Raw genomic sequence first — 16,166 nt, 5'->3', positions numbered from 1 at the left:
TAGGCCCTCTCTGACCTTGCACACGTTCAGACAGACAGGTAGACAGAGACACAGATGTAGAATGAAGACGTGGGATAAACACTCAGTGCCTTGGACTATAGTACCCAGGGGAAATTGTCATATGAACTCTGAACCCAAACCTCGCTTTCTGTGAAGTCACCTTTCCCATGGCCATCCAGCAGGTATACTCCCCACCCCACCTCTTTTTTTCCACTATCAAGTGAATCGAGGAAGCAACTTCTACACAATATATCTTGTGCCACCAAAAGGGACCACAACTGCTGGTTCCTGTTTGTGGTGGCAATGGTCTCAACTGAATGAACGGAGGGCATGAGACTCACAGTGATAATTGCAGGATTTGACTCCAGCACCCTCTGTAAGTGTAGGCTTGCTTCATGGAGCCCAGGCCTGCCCACTGCGCCCCAGCTCCCTCCCCTGAAGTCCAAACATTCCTCAGAGAGCCCAGGCCTGCCCACTGAGCTCCAGCTCCTTCCCTCCCCTGAAGTCCAAACATTCCTCAGAGAGCCCAGGCCTGCCCACCAAGCCCCCAGCTCCCTCAGTAAGTGCAGGCAAGCTTCAGGGAGCCCAGGCCTGCCCACCGAGCACCAGCTCCATCTTCAGTAAAGGATGCTCAGTCCATTTTTTTTCTGCCCCTACTCAGCCTTCCCACCCTCCTTCAGAAACAGAGATTGATTTATCTAAGACCTCAGCTGTTTCACGGTATTTTCAAAACAAATTAACACCCTTCCTCTAGAGTTCCAGAGGTGACTACATCCAAGAAAGACAGGACGGTGTAAACAACAGTCGGAGCTAGCCATGGCCTGGCTGGCAGCACTGTGCTCAGTGGCTTCTTTTCCTTTTTCGTCCATCAGCAAAGATGGAGCCGGACTTGGTCCACTGCACAGAGCTCCATGAGAAATGCATAAATCTGCTTTTCAATCATGAGGAACTCGAGGAAACCTGGAGTGAGCCAGGGAACTGTAGCACCAGAGGTTTCTTGAAGCAGCTAGGGGAAGCCAAAAGGCCTGGGTGACCAGCTACCGCACCCTTGGTTAAAGGCTGCAGGTTTCTTTGGTTAGCACAGCAGCCCAAACGTTCCCCAGCTGAGAGTCGGCATGACATGATTTGTTCCTTTTGGGCTGTGTCAGTTCTGCAAGCCAGACACCAGAGCCTGCGACTCGGGAGAGCCTGCATTTGTTTGGACAGGATAGGGCCACTCAGGAGTTTCTATCTCACTGAAGCTCCCAGGGCAGAGCGCATATTTGAGGCATTCTTTTTCGTAAAGATTTTCTTCCTTTCTTCCCACCACTCCCCCCCCAACATTTTTGTTTAAGAGAAAATGAGATGTCTATCTTCTGTTTCCTTATTTTTTTTCAGGAAAGCGAAGGGTTGTTGACTTCCTCCCTCTCCCCTCCCTTCCTTCCTTCTTCCCGAAGGTACTCATCTGAGAAAAAGAGAACGAAGTATTGTTCCTGTTCTCCTTCTTAAGTCATTTGAAACACTGTCCCTGCGAGTTCTTTAAGTTCCCCTGCAGTCTGTACACAAGAGAAAGAGGGAGAGAGAGAGAGGGAAAGACAGAGACAGCCAGAGACCAGGTAAAGCGGTGGGGCCGCAGCCTCTCAGCCCTCAGGAGCTGGTAAGTGACCACACAATCCTTTCTCCCTTCATTTCAATGTCCTTGCAATGGAGGCTCACCCGGCATCTTGCACAGAAACCACTGGGCTGCTCCTTAATCAAAAGCTGTGACTGATGGATGGCCCAGAATGTGAACTCATGCCTCTTTGCAGAAGAGAATATGAACGCTTGGCAGAGCTGAGGCTGGCAGAACTGGAAATAGAATTGCATCGGGGCTGAGGAGGACGCTGTGTGAAATCTGAATTATTTTTTTGGCACAGACTACTTGGTTGGGTTAACTAGGAGCCACTGGGACATGTGGTAATGTCCCACTGGTGGGATCACTGCTCCCCAGGGCTGCATCCTGGGAACCCCCTTGGGGTGTCTGTTGAGAACTGCAATTTGCTCAGGGGTTTTGTTAAATTGTCTGTCTTGAGGTCCCTTTCTGATTTCTCCTTTCCAATCTGTACTCCACGGTCCGCACAGAGAACTATTCATGTGTGACTGTCTCTCTGACACTGGAGAGGGAGGAGGAGGAGGGGAACATTGCTCTGCAATAGTGCTGCGTGTGGGGGGCTTCTGGGAGAGGCGCCCATGTGGGGTAAATGTAAACGTACACTGTCAATGGGGTGGTGTCATGTGCTACACAAAAGAAGGTAAAGATTCGAGGGCATATAGCTTTGGCTTTGAAAATCCGCGTGTGACTGGAATGGGAGGATTTTGATTGATTGCTTGTGTCAGGGAGAATGAAAAGCTAAGACACGGATGCAGTTGAAAAATAGTCTCTCGGAGCCTGCTCTTCTAGGCACCATACAGAACAGCGCAAAGTAGTCGGGCATAGACACACGGTGCCCCCAGGGTGTTTAACCGTCCAAGTCGTCTCTTTTGCATTTGTCACAGAGGATAATGTTACCCAGAACTTATTATGGCAAGCCATGAGGGAGCCAGGATCATGTTGTCAAAAACAGGTCACCAAGGTCGGGCCAAGATGGGTACGTGGCTGCTGATATCAATAATTTAATTCAGTGAGGTGCTAGATGGGGAGAAGGCAGTGGCCGCGCACACTTCTCGAACTATTCATTTCGATGGTGGGTACGGGCTGAAATCCTCAGGGCAGGAAGAGCGCGACACAGCTAGCTAGTCGTTTTAAGATTAATTTGTTCAGATTATGCTTTAACCATGATCAGATAATTAATCTTTATTCAAAACTGAGCCATCTTCTTAATAAAGGTGAGAAAAATCTAATAGAACTGGACGGTTAATGTAGGGTTTGTCCTACGTTATTAACAGGCTTATTTTTCTTTGTTTCGAAAGGAAAATGCTTTCCTAAGAATTCCTATAAAATGCGCTACACGGAAGAGGCATGAGTGGCATTGCCCACTAAAGAATTGGATGAGTGTGTGACAGCAGTGGCCAGTGGGGCCCAGCTCTCCTACCACCCACCCCAGCCACCCCATCTTACCCACCTCAGGGCAGCAGGCTCTAAGCCCGGTCCTCTTGGGCGTTTCGCATGAGTTCTTGGCCAGTGTGACCCCAGAAGAAATGCAGGGCTGCACAGGACCCTGCTTGGCTCCTTTCGGTTTCATTTCTCCTGATATTATTAATGTCCCGAGCAAAAGAACAGCACGGGGGACTTCGCTTATGGAGAACGAGTCTCAGATGTGATATGATGGGAGACAAATGACTCAGGGTCATCTGTTTAAAGACGAGTGAGGCAAAAGTGGGGGGACCATGTTCACATGTCCCTTCATGGAGGCCAAGACTAAGGAGCTGGGGTAGTGAAGTCATTGCCAGGATAACTGTTGGATACTGTGGGGGTGGGCAGTGGCTCAGGAAAAAAAAATCCTCCAGGGACTTTAGCCTAGGTCACTGCTACTCAATTTATCTTTTATTCAACTCCAAAGAGCGTGTTGGCATTTGTGGAAATTTCCAGAGTGACTCTCCTTTAGGGACATCATAGGCTCCTTTTTGGTCTCATTAGGGAAATTCCAATTTGGAATGATCCAGAACTCATACAAGACTTCATCAATTAATTCCTCCCAAAACAGTACCAATAACTAAATTACCGATGTGTCATCAATATTTGGAGCGGTGTTAGGGATTGAACTTACGGTGTGTGCTAGGCGCTTGTTCTTCCATTGGTCATGCCCCACCCTCAATTAAATAAGTTTGGGTCTCGTCATGCTATGTGTACCCCAGGGCTGTGTGTGCATGGGTGACTCGGATGAGTTCAGGCAGAGCACCAATAGCACAGGCTCCAGAGATACAAACTGAGCTTGAATATTTCAGTCTTGTCACTTACTGACTGTGGGGTTCAGGTCAGATCAGGTCCTAAGTCTGTGTCCCCAAATGTAAAACTGCATTAATACAATAAATTCTGACAATTAAGTAGAATTGTGGATGAGCAGCAGGTAGCGCAAGGCTGGGAAAGTCACCTTGGCAATCACTGCCAGCCATGATTTTTTTTCAGAGTTATATATTCATACTTAGGTAGCCCGTGTTTTGAAAATTGAGAGAATAGACTAAAATTCCCATCTTTTGGGAAGTAATTATTCTTGCTTGATACTATACCAATGATTTAGCAAAAGAGATTATTCCTTATAATTTTCAAGTTGGGCACACACCAAGCACACCTATCCCAAACCAACTCCCCCCCCCCCCACCTCTTTCTCTCCAATTTTTCAAGACAAGATTTTCTATGTAGCCTTGCCTATCCTGGATCTCCCTCTGCAGACCAGGCTGGCCTCAAACTCACAGACACTCCTGCCCCTGAGTCCCAAGTGCTGGGATTAAAGATGTGCGTTACCACCAGCCGGCTGTCAATCTCCCTGGATGACAGAAATTCGGATCTTAGCTGACAGAGTGACAGCAGCATTCCAGCGTTCCCTGCTGGGAGAGGCTTCCTTTGGGACCAAACTTCTCCACTTAGATGCCTGTGGGAAGGGCATTGAATGATGCTGCAGCCATCTGTACTTCCTTTCACCCACTTCCCCACGTTCAAGCTTTTCACTGCGGGTGACCTTTTCCCTGGCTGTGGAGGAGTATAGACACTCACTCATTCTGAAGAGGATGGTGGCCGTGTCATGACTTAGGCAAAAGGCAAAACACTGGAAGGGACATGAAGTGGAGTTCCCTCTCCCTAAGCTTTCGCAGCAAGCCCTCACCCTCACGTGGTGATGGGTTCCTCAGGAGAAGGGTGTCAGCCAGTACCCGCTGTGTGTACTGGGAGGGGGAGGAGGCATGCCTGCACCAACTATTGTTTCTCACTCTAAACTTTGTAACCAGCATGTCTGTTAGCTCATCAAGTAAAAATGATACTTTTATTTAGCTCCCAAACTTCCTTCCACTTTCCGAAAACAAAACGTGCAACAGCGAAAACGACCCAGATTCTACCACCCAGAGTCCAAGCTCTTGGGATTCTTTCACCAGAACACAGGCTCTCATACAATGGAGCCTGGGCACCCTATGCCGCTGTGCTAAAGGTGCCTTTCCGTGTGGCGTGGTGTTGGGGAAAAGGCTAGATCAGGAGCCAGAACACAGACCCAACTTCTGCCATTCCACGAGCAATGCTTGACAGGTGTTTTTTGTTGTTGTTTGTTTGTTTGTGTGGGCCTCCATTTTCTGTTTGGAGATGACAGGGCTGGATAAAACCAGTGATGAGAGGATGAGGGTGAGAAGAACCACAGGAGAGGGACTTGTTTCCGTCAATTGTCAAATGCCCAGGGCTAGAACAGCACATGACATAAAATAGACGCATGATAAATATCTGTTGAATAGGTGAATTGTGAATAAATGGGCTGTCCAGTGAAATGTGCTGTCTTTATATAATGCCAAATGAAGCAATTAATTAGTTAAGTGGAGGGGGGACAGGTCAAGCTTTGGGCAAAGGGAGGGTCGAGCTAATCCCATACTGCCAGCAATTCCACACTGGAATTGACTAGAATTCTATGGGCTCGTTCTACTGGTACGTATGGGGCTGCTACACATGTATACAGGTGTCATGCTGGCAGGCAACCCGCCTACTTGTTCATGGAGGATAAACATTTGTCAGAGAGATACACTGGAAGACTGTTGGTAGCATTTTATTTTCCATTTGTTTTCTGGGCAGATGATGGGTTAGCAAATTGTTTTTGGCAAGAGAGCGAGAACAACTCTTTGTTTTCTCTTGGCTGAAGAGCCACGGGCCAGGATTCGGCCTTGGGAGAATGATGGCCGCACTCTTGAGTTGATTGTAGGCAAGGCTGTGCATGCAAATGAAAGGAGAGCCAAGTCTGGTGGGAGCCCAGAGCGTGTGGGCTGAGTTCAGGGAGGGACACGGGAAGCCCCTCTTGAGTGTATTTCACTTCATTAAAATCTATGAAGATAGCCAAAATCGGCTTGCGCCAGTCTTCCATTTATTTGGCAAATTTAGTGGGGAAAGTATAAATGCCTAACAGAAAGCTGACAGTCATTACATTTGACAGTAGTGTCCAGGCTTTCTGCTATTGCAGTGGAGCCTGAAAAAGCTCTGCCTGTCCCTATTGATGAAGCCTGCCTGTCTCCCTAGATCCCGGCCCACACACAAGGCTGTTCTGGTCCACCCCTCTGCTTCCTTCTATGTATTGTGGCCCCACGTTGACCTCATTCTTTGTGTCTACCAAGTCAGGGCATGATGATGTAACCAGAGATGGCGCTTGGGTCAGAGCCCTTACCAGGTTTGGGGCCCTCCCAGGGCCTGAATGCATCAGGGTCTCCTGCTGTAGGAGGCTGTGTGTGCTCTCCCATCTCTGACTCGCAGAAAGGCAGAGAAACCAGAGGAAGTGGCATGCTCCCCCAAACTGAGGAGAAAGTGACATGCTCCCCCAAACTGAAGTTGCTAGTGTTCTGCTTCCTCTCTAAGAAAGGGGGGGCAGCCGAAGCTGATACACCTTTGAAAGGGGCACATCCCTCCAGGCAGGACCCCTCAAATGTTAGGAGTGGGGAGCCTCAGATTCCAACCCAGACTTCCTGGATGAGACACGTCCTTCCGTCATGGAACCCCAAATCACAGTTCCACACAATTCTGCCACCTGTTCTAATCCAAGCAACACCAATAAGGGTTTGGCCTGCGGGACACAGGGTGATGTAGGTCCCTGTTTCAAGGCATTACAAAGCCATCTGCCAACTGTGACTCTACAACAATGGACTGTCCTTTAGCGGTGGCCTTACCAGACTAGTTTCTGCTCTGTTCAGCTCAGAGCAGCATTTGACATGTCTGTTATGGTATTGCCAGCAAACAAACTCCATCCCAAAGATCCCTATCCTGCAGGGTATTGCATTTCCAGTGTGGTTTTGGTGCGAAAAATCAAAGTCAGTCAGGGTAGATCCCTGGTTCTGGAAGATAGCAGGAATCTGGGGTGAGGAGCCAAAGTGAGGCTCTGCTGCTTACCCAGGTCAACAGCTCAGGATGAAGAAACCCAAAGGTCAGGCGGTGGATTTGGGGACACAATACTCTTAAAAAAAAAAAGTTCTGTCTTTGCAGCAATCTGAGAACCAATTAAATAATGCTGCTGGGTTTAATTTCCAGCACAGAAAAAAAAGACATTTAAATTCTGGGGTCGGGGGGATGGAAGGGGACAGAAAGGTAGGGAAAGAGGAAAGGAACAAGGGAGGGAGGGAGAGAGGGAAGGAGGGAAGAAAGGAAAGGAGAGAGGGGGAGAGGGAGGGAAGGAGAGGGAAAGAGAGAGAGACACACACACACACACACACACACACACACACAGAATCCCAGCTTCTTCTCTAGAAAGCTCTGCAATGACTCATGAAATTCCGCTGTCAGCCAGTGTCTCCGGGGATTCTGTGTCCAGCACGGGAGCCAAAGGGGAGCTGCCAGGACACACACCTCACTCCCCTCATCTAGAAAAGTCCGCGGAAAGAATCCTCAGAGTTTCCTTTTGGCTGGGGACTCACCGTTCCCTCTCAGAACAGAAATCAAGAAGGGGCTATTGTTGGAGGGGTGGGGAAAGGAAACAGCGGAAAGAGCGAGCGAGGGAGAGGACAGGAAGTGCCTGCGTTTGCTGCAGCTGGGACCCAAGAGGGCCTGGAAGGACCCGGTGGCTTCTCTCCTTCACTGGCCCCTTCCATAGCAGTGCCGGGAGCGGAGGAACTTTGGGTTTCAGCCATCTCCTGGAGAAACTATTGCAGCAGTGCCCGCCACTGTTTTTTGCTGACTGTTCTCCTAGCTCTGACATCCCCCTTAACCCCCAAAGTTTTGGGGACAGGGCACAGAGCAGGATCTTCTGGCATGAAGATTTTTTTTAAAAAGTCTATCTTGAACCATTTTGAATGCTCGGGAGTTCTGTGTTCAGTCTTTTGAGGAGGGTCCTGAAATGCCAGAACTGGATTTCGTGGGGTCAAGAAGCATGCAAAACGTGCTGAGGCTTCATTGGCAGGGTTTATAAGGCAGTACGTAGCATCTGTGTGGATCATCTTTTAGGCCCTCTAGAGACCCTGGTAATGCACGCTGGCATCTCCTCCCGTGTGGCCCATAGCCCTCGTGCTACACCAGCTGTTTCCCACACAATCTCTTGAGTCTGGTCACGAGGTAAAGACTTGAGAAGCAGATAATTCTCCCTGAGCCTCCTGGCTGTAGCTGAGGCCTTAGGTTTGAGCATGGAGGTTGAAGCCTAGGTTTTAGTACAGAAGGCCCTGGCCAACACCGCATTATTTGGAAGAAGGTGAAACCGTTCCCTGTTTCTTCAAAACCTTTCCCTGCCACTGGGCAGTATGGTGGCTTACATGCCTCCAGCTCTCCTGAGACAGAGGTAGTCTCACATTTTAGTGCATTCCTTGGAGAGGAAGGTTCATGCGGAGCCAATCCCATTTTGTCTTCTGGATGTAAAGTACTAAGTATATTTGTTCTTCAATTGCTTTGGCTGTTTTGGAAGGGAGAACTGGTTTACTTAATAAAATGCTGCCCCTTATTGGCTTTGCCACAGCGTCCTACACAAGGCTGTGTGAATACACAGCCTATTCAAAACCACTGGCCTTCATAGAAGACTGAGAGCCCAACAATTGGCCATCAATTATTTATTTGATTTGAGGACATCATATCGAAGGTGAGCCAATTCTCTACGCTGCATGCCCAAGCCTTCCCATGTTCACGTGTTTCTCTTGGTGGTGTTCTCTAGCATTTGAATTTCATTAGCAGGAGGCATGAGGGAGAAGGTGAAAGACAGCTAAGGGCTCCTGTGAACAACTCATAAAGTGTTCCATCTGCCTACTGTGTGCAGTTGAGGAGAGCAGGAGTCATGGGAATTAGGGCCCTGTGTAATAAACTGACAACATGCTGTGTTTCTTAATATACATCTCAAATAGACCAGGAACATCAAATGTTAAAAATGAAAGGATGCTATGACGCTAAGATTACATTAACATGGTGTCTTTTAAAAATGGAGCTGACGTGTAAGCTTGTAAAAAACCAACAGTACTCAGCCCACTTTATAATAGGAAAATACAAACTAAACCCAGACGTCAGTTTTCATCCACTCGACAGACCCAGATAAATACGTGGGGCACTAGCACTGTGTCTTGGCTCTGGTGTGACGGTGACTTAAAAGTGTCAGATATGCTGGGCCATGGTGGCGCACGCCTTTAATCCCAGCACTCGGGAGGCAGAGGCAGGCGGATCTCTGTGAGCTTGAGGCCAGCCTGGTCTACAAGAGCTAGTTCCAGGGCAGGTTCCAAAGCTACAGCAAAACCCTGTCTCAAAAAAAAAAAAAAGTGTTAGATACCTAAAATTAAAAGATCTTTGGTTGGGGAAAAAGATGTCTTATTATCATACACACAAACACACACACGCAACACCAAGAAGAAAAAAATGGATAAATGGGACTTATCAAAACTAAAAACATTTATTCTTGAAAAAAAGATACCACTAGAAAAATGAAATATCAAAAACTAAGAAGAAAATATTTTCAAAACATTTATCTGGTGAAGTCTTTATTTCCAGACTATATAAAGAACTGTTTGAATTTTATCATGATGCACTAGCTCAACTGAAGATGGGGAAATTTTCTGAATGTGTAAGTAAAGAGGAAATGCGAAAACGCAAAAGCACTTGCTACGGTGTGAGGATGCAGACTTGTGCAGGGATGCCAAGTGCGGACCAGGATACGCAGGCTGGGTTCTCACTGCACACCAATGGAATGGACCCACCATACAGTTCAACTTGCCTTCAAAAAGAATATGTTTACGTGAAAACTTGATATATTCACAGTAGAATTGTTTGTAATAATTCCAAACTGAAAATAATGCAGAGGGCCATCGGTTGGTTAGCAGACAGATTTAGATAGACTCTGGCTTGTTTATGGAATGGAATGCATCCAGGCATGGGAAGGGACTTCTGATACACACACCACTGTGGGTGAGTCTTCGAATCATCCTCTGCATTAGAGGAGTCAGGCACAGCATTACTGAAGGAGGCTGACACACAAGAGATGCTGAGAGCTTCTGTTTGTGCGGAAGTTCTAGAAGCACAAAATGACAGAGACAGAAAGCAGATTTGTGGTTGTCTGAAGCTGGGATGGGAGTTACAGAAGGACAGTTATTAACTATGAAGGAAGGCTTGTGACTGACGAAATTATTCTAAAGTCGGATTTTAGTGATGGCCGGAGTTAATACATCACACTGAATATTTAAAAAGACTTACTTTTATACTATGTAAATCATACCTCAGAAAGCTGATTAACTAGCCAGTCAGGGAGGATGATGCAAATCTATATGTTCTCCTAAAGGAATAATATCCAACCTGTATGGTTCAGGGGAAAGACTATGGTGCCTTGATGGTGTAGAATGAATCAGTTTGTAAGCAAACAGAAAACCAGAGTCTAGTTGCAATTTGCATAGAATATCTTTAGGAAGATATGGTAGACTTGCTAATGGAATTTGGCTTTGGGGGGGGGGAGAAGGAAAGAAGGAAGGAAGGAAGGAAGGAAGGAAGGAAGGAAGGAAGGAAGGAAGGAAGGAAGGAATCTCGAGTCCCGAGGCAGGTATATCAGGCCATCCACAATAGAACCTTAACCATGTGACAGAGCTGATGGTCCCTCTGCTGAAAAAGAAACAGACTAGACCAATAACGTCTAAGGATGCATGTGGTTTAAAGTCCTGTCGTTCTTTCAGAATGACCTCATGGTTTTCTTTTCCTCTTATAAGTCCATTGCCAACTTGTCACAAAATGCCACATCTAAAGGCAGGCAAAGCCTCCTCGTTTATTGGTTCCTATCCTCTTGGCAACACGTAAAATCTGGGTGAGATGGCAGCCTAAGAAGGTATTAGGGCACGGCGGTAAGACGGGTTTCAGGAGCAGTCCCAATCACATGCTAAGGCTAACTGTTTGGGATGAATCACCGCCACCTTGCTTGCCAGTGCTGGGGTGTCTCCTGTATGGCAGGGATTGGATGGCACAGCGCTCTTTCGGTGCCAGCTGAGAGAACCGCTTCTTGTGATCACTTAGTGCAGTTAGGACCTCACACCTGAGTGCTATGCGGGAACCCTTTGATTATGAAGTGGAGCTGTCCCTGTTCATAAGATGGGTGCTTTCCTAGGGTAAAGAGAGTCCTCAAGTTCAGTTTGGCTTTCTTTCTCTTTCTTTCTTTCTTTCTTTCTTTCTTTCTTTCTTTCTTTCTTTCTTTCTTTCTTTCTTTCTTTCTTTCTTTCCTTCCTTCCTTCCTTCCTTCTTTCTTTCTTTCTTTCTTCCCCTCCCCTCCTCCTCCTCCTCCTCCTCCTCCTCCTCCTCCTCCTCCTTCTTTTTCATTCTGACAACCCAATGGGAGAGGCTGCAATATGTTCTGCTCCCCTTAAGCTAATGCCACCGAGGTAAGCATCTTCTAGGAGCTGGCGTCAATGACGACCTGAAGACGTGGTTGGAAGTTATGAGTGTATGGCATCGTGCGGGGCCTTGAGACCACTACGTTACCATGAATTTCAGTTTGCAAGCTGAATGTGTCTTAAATTAGATCAGCATGACATGCTGTCAAATATTAATGTCAGGGAACCTCCTCTCCAGAGTGTCACCCGAAAATCTAAATATGTCTTCAAATCAAATGGAATCAAGCCCAAAATCTCGCACCATGAGGGATACATCTCCTGCTTCAACTGCAGTTTTAGTTCACAGAGAGGAAACCATCCAAACCTGACAGCTCTCTGAGAGCCGGTGACATCAAGCATCTTGGCCATGCATAGCAATGCCCCACCCCACCCTGACACACACCTTGCTGTTGAAATGTCTTTGATGACTTAAAGATGACTGTCCCCATATACCTGTGAGGCTAGTGAACCACTTTGGCACACACTCTGTCCTATTCTTGAACTAGAATTTAGGGATCACATTTAGTGCTTTGCTCCATGAACCCATCTTCCAAGGGTCTTTGCTGTCCCCCATAACCACATGAAAACTAGACAGGCCAGGGACTGCATGGCAAACCATTTTTCTATTGTCCCAGACAGAAGCCCTCTTAGTTCCTGATGGTTTTACACTAATTCTGTGAGAGGCTTAAAACATCTCGTATCATCCCTACTTTAGAGATGGGGAAACTGAGGCTCAGGGACAACAGCACAGGGGATCTCAGAATGTACACAGGGTCAGGTTCCCAGTGCCTACAAACCGGCTGCTTACGAAGGAGAAGCAGGTGTATTACTCAAATCTGGTGCCCTCGTGGCAATTAATTATTATCTAGAAATCGATGTAAATAGCTTTTATTTATTTTGTTTTTTTTTTTTTTCCAGGCTCATTAGGTATTTGTAAAATAGGTTTTTCTTTTTCAACTTTGTCAAGTGTTCCCATGCTGAGAAATCTGGGATCCTCTTCTGGAACCAAACCTGTAGAGGGGCTTTGGGGTCAGGATTCTGTCTGATGACAGTGGGCGCTTCCATCTTAGTGTTTTTGATAAAGCATTTATAAAGTATTCGTTATTATTCTCTCTCTCTCTCTCTCTCTCTCTCTCTCTCTCTCTCTCTCTTCCTCCCTCCCTCCCTCCCTCTCTTTTGTTTTTGTTTTCTGAGATAGGGTGTCTGGTATATCTTGGCTGTCCTGGAACTCATTCTGTAGACCAGAGACCAGGATGGTCTCAAACTCAGAGATCCACCTGCCTCTACTTCCTGAGTGCTGGATTAAAGGTGTGTGCCACCACTACCCGATTAGTATTCATTATTATTGCCCTGTTTCTTCCTTTATCTATCAACCATCTCCAAAGTCATAGTTCCTTCTTTTATTGTCCCTTTGACCTTGGGCAACCTTCCTATCCTATTTGTGTTTTAGTTCCTTCACTGAAAAAAAGTGAAGGAAAGAATGTTACTGCCTGCGATGCTGTGACAGTCATATGAACGAGCACATGTGATGTCTTTAACACGGTCTTGTCACCCCGGAAACACTCAGCCAAGATTGCTCAGGCACCACTTGTCACTGCTATTGACACACTACTGAGGCTGAGCTGACAGAGAAACTGCCAAGGAGGAAGCGGAGCAGCTGGACACGGGCAGTTTCTCACCCATGTTGCCGTGGTCCCAGTCGGGTAGTGAAGATGAGAGTCATGCAGATGCTTCGTCTGGGGAGTTCTTCACTTGAGGGAGCTCAGGCTAGAGGACGGACATGCTCCTGGGTCTTCAGCTTCAGCCAACTTTCCGTGTTCATATCCATAATACATTTGATGCATCGAAACCCACACCTAAGGGGACAGTAGCCTGAGCTCGGGCCTAGAGTTTGTGTAAAGGACACTCTTCTCTCCATCACCAATGGCTGCAAAAGGAAAAATACCATGAGCCCCTCTGCACCAGAGAAGAGAAGCCGAGAGTGCTCTATTGCCACAAACCAAAATGCTGAGGGTCACAGTTATCAGAGGACCAAAGGGAAGTTCGAGGGAACTCTCACAGCAGACTCAGTATTTAGCCAGCTGATAATTTCACTTCTAGATCATCGCACGGATGGATATTTAACTTTATTATTATGAGCAACCTTCTGGCTTAACAGAACAGTTGGCTTGGGGGTTATAGTGTTTGCAAGGGGCATTAAATTATTAATTAAATCTATTTAACTGTTACATAAAAATTGTGCATATTACTGGGGTGTTACGTGACTTGAGGTTTTTGAATATAAGAGAAAGGAACCTGAAGGCGGAGTTTAAAATGGACCACTTGGTCCTGAGTTTGGTGCAGACTGACATTGTTTTTTAAAAACAGAATTGTCAGGCAAGTCAGACAATGAAGAAATAACCTGTTTCTGGGAATTAGTCATTTCTCTGAGAATAATTATTCTCAATGTGGTAGCTACTGTCCTTAGCCACCCCATATGGAGGAGGTTCTATGTTGGAGCTAGGACCTTGAAATAAAAAAGATTAAATTCAAGCCTTCCAGAAAAATTATTACCAATATGGAAAGGAATTCGAATGAAAGTGTCTGTCAGCCTTGTTTCCGCCCACTGCCGTTCATTCTTTCTAAGTCCATCTCTTCAAATAATTCCCAGGCTTCTGTCATGATTCTATACATAAGGTGATCTCAGCCTTGTCCATAGGTCTGCCTTTATGTCTCCTGGACAGCAGATTACATTCATGTGCGCGCTCCCTGTCCTGTCCGTCACGGCTGACACAGGACATTGCCCACCCCCGTCATCCTGATGGTTTTAGCCAGTAAAGAGCATCCTGGGTCCATTGTCAAGGTGAGAGCAACCACTGCGGTTGTCTTTTAAAAAGCCCAGGTGAAGTGCACTGGAGTGGGAAAACAAGAAGCTTGGAATGAATGAAAATTAGGGATTTTTGCTTTTAGTCTCCAGCCCTAACCTCATCTCCAGTCTCTTTTTGTCGCTTGCATAGCCCTGAGACTATCTGACCAGCGTTATTAGGAAGATGAAACGCTAGCATTAGCTACTCCCTTGTTTGATAGCCTTTATCTTTCATACTTTATAATATTGTAATAATCCTGCAGTTATTGCTTTTATAATACTCATTTTTTTTTCTGCATGAAAAAAGCAACTGAGGCTCAGAGATTAAGCAACTTGTTATAGTTGGTAAGAAGACAGAGTTCGGAGCTGTGGTCTCTGCCTTTCGAATGTATGTTTCTTCTTGATTTCTCAACCTCTGTGATAGAACACACTTGAGCGTATTTAGAACCCTGCCTGGCCATACAGGTACTCTGTAAACGCTACTTTCTCTTCCTTCATCTTCTGTTCTCTCCTCCCCAATATCACAACAACCAAACACACAGGGAGAGAGTTTCCAAAGGGCATGGCAGATGCCCAAGTGGGCAGTTGCTATAAATGCTGAAGGGAAACTTTTCGCCACTGAGTCTCTTCTGTGATCTGTGGCACAGCCTACAATGTTCCTGCAACAGCTACGGTGGTTAAGGAAGGTCAGAGTGTTCATTCTAAAGAGCCCCTCTGCTTGTCCTTTCCCCTTTCTCCAGGCCATTCTATTCCATTCCACAGCCCATCTTCTGAGTGCATGGCACTTTATGCTGGCTCTGCTTCTTTGAACTCCAAGTTCACAGGTCAGGGCAAGATGCAGACAGCAACGAAGGTCATCTTAGTGTGGACTTTTCCTTGGCTCTTTCTTCCTCAGTGTGGTCCTTTATGATCTGTTGGGAGCTTTCTGTTACTTCTCCTCCAAGGACTCTCGTACTCAAGACTTGTGATTCTACACTAAGAGTAGGTAGCACCCCGTGGAGACATGTTGGAGTAAGATGTATGCTTTTGGGGGACATAAAACCTAAGGCATACAGCTGGCATGTCGTGGGTGGTAGTGGGCTGTGGTGTCAGATATTTTTCATGTACACCATAGTCTGATATGGCGAAAAACAAGTCCCCTTGAGAACGTCAGGGCCATCATTGTCCGCTTAGCAATGCCCTCCATGCTGAACACAATGCTCCCTCACGGTTCTTTGGGACGATGCTTGAGTGAGTATCCTCTTTTGTCACCTCCCTACATTTCTACTTGTCTCTGAAGAGAGGTTCTGCCTCTGAGGTCTGGCGTTACTTTCGTAAGTAGATGTCTTATTCAGCAGTCGTATCCACACTCCGTTCTTCTTTCCCCCATTCTCAAACGTGTCACCAATTTGAGATCCACCACACAAGCTTGTGTATTCTAAACTGATCGACTGAGGCTACCCTTCTCAGATCAAAGACACAGCTTTGTAGAGCAATTTTTAGGCGGGCGATTTCTCTCCAAAGTAGATTTAAGTGCACTAAAAAGCTATTGAGTGGATCTTTCAATTGACTATATTGGTCATTGAATAAGTCGATGACTGGAAGTGATGTATCTAAAGCAGCAACAGTGACCCTGCTCGTTCTCCCTCCGAGGAGCCCAGGGAATGCAGACTGAGGTCTGGTTGTCTTCACCGTGATTTCTGGAATATCAGGTGCTGAGCCAGCCAAGGACACCCACTTCCCCCAGGACAGATGAACCAACAGGGAAGAGACAGAACTCTGTCCCCTGAGGTGCTTGCACCTGATCTCAGCCCAGGGCCACACGGCATGGCGCTTCACAGTGAGCGAGCGCCTGTGGTATCTTCAGCATCTGTTGATCTGACTCTCACCTTCTGAGTAACCT

At 46.7% G+C, this 16,166-nt stretch overlaps 1 protein-coding gene across 1 annotated transcript in view; it reads left to right on the top strand.

The window, feature by feature from the left end:
* Positions 1-1,501: 1,501 nt before the first annotated feature.
* Znf366 (zinc finger protein 366) overlaps positions 1,502-16,166 on the top strand; it is a 58,998-nt gene continuing 44,333 nt past the window's right edge. Inside the window, exon 1 of the mRNA XM_057789782.1 lies at positions 1,502-1,636. The gene's annotated coding sequence lies outside the window, so the exon portion shown is untranslated. The remainder of the gene's footprint in view (positions 1,637-16,166) is intronic.

Source organism: Chionomys nivalis, chromosome 15 (genome assembly GCF_950005125.1).
Source record: "Chionomys nivalis chromosome 15, mChiNiv1.1, whole genome shotgun sequence".
Classification (NCBI taxonomy): domain Eukaryota; kingdom Metazoa; phylum Chordata; class Mammalia; order Rodentia; family Cricetidae; genus Chionomys; species Chionomys nivalis.
Note: the sequence above shows the minus strand (reverse complement) of the source record. Positions and strands in the feature narration are given on the sequence as shown.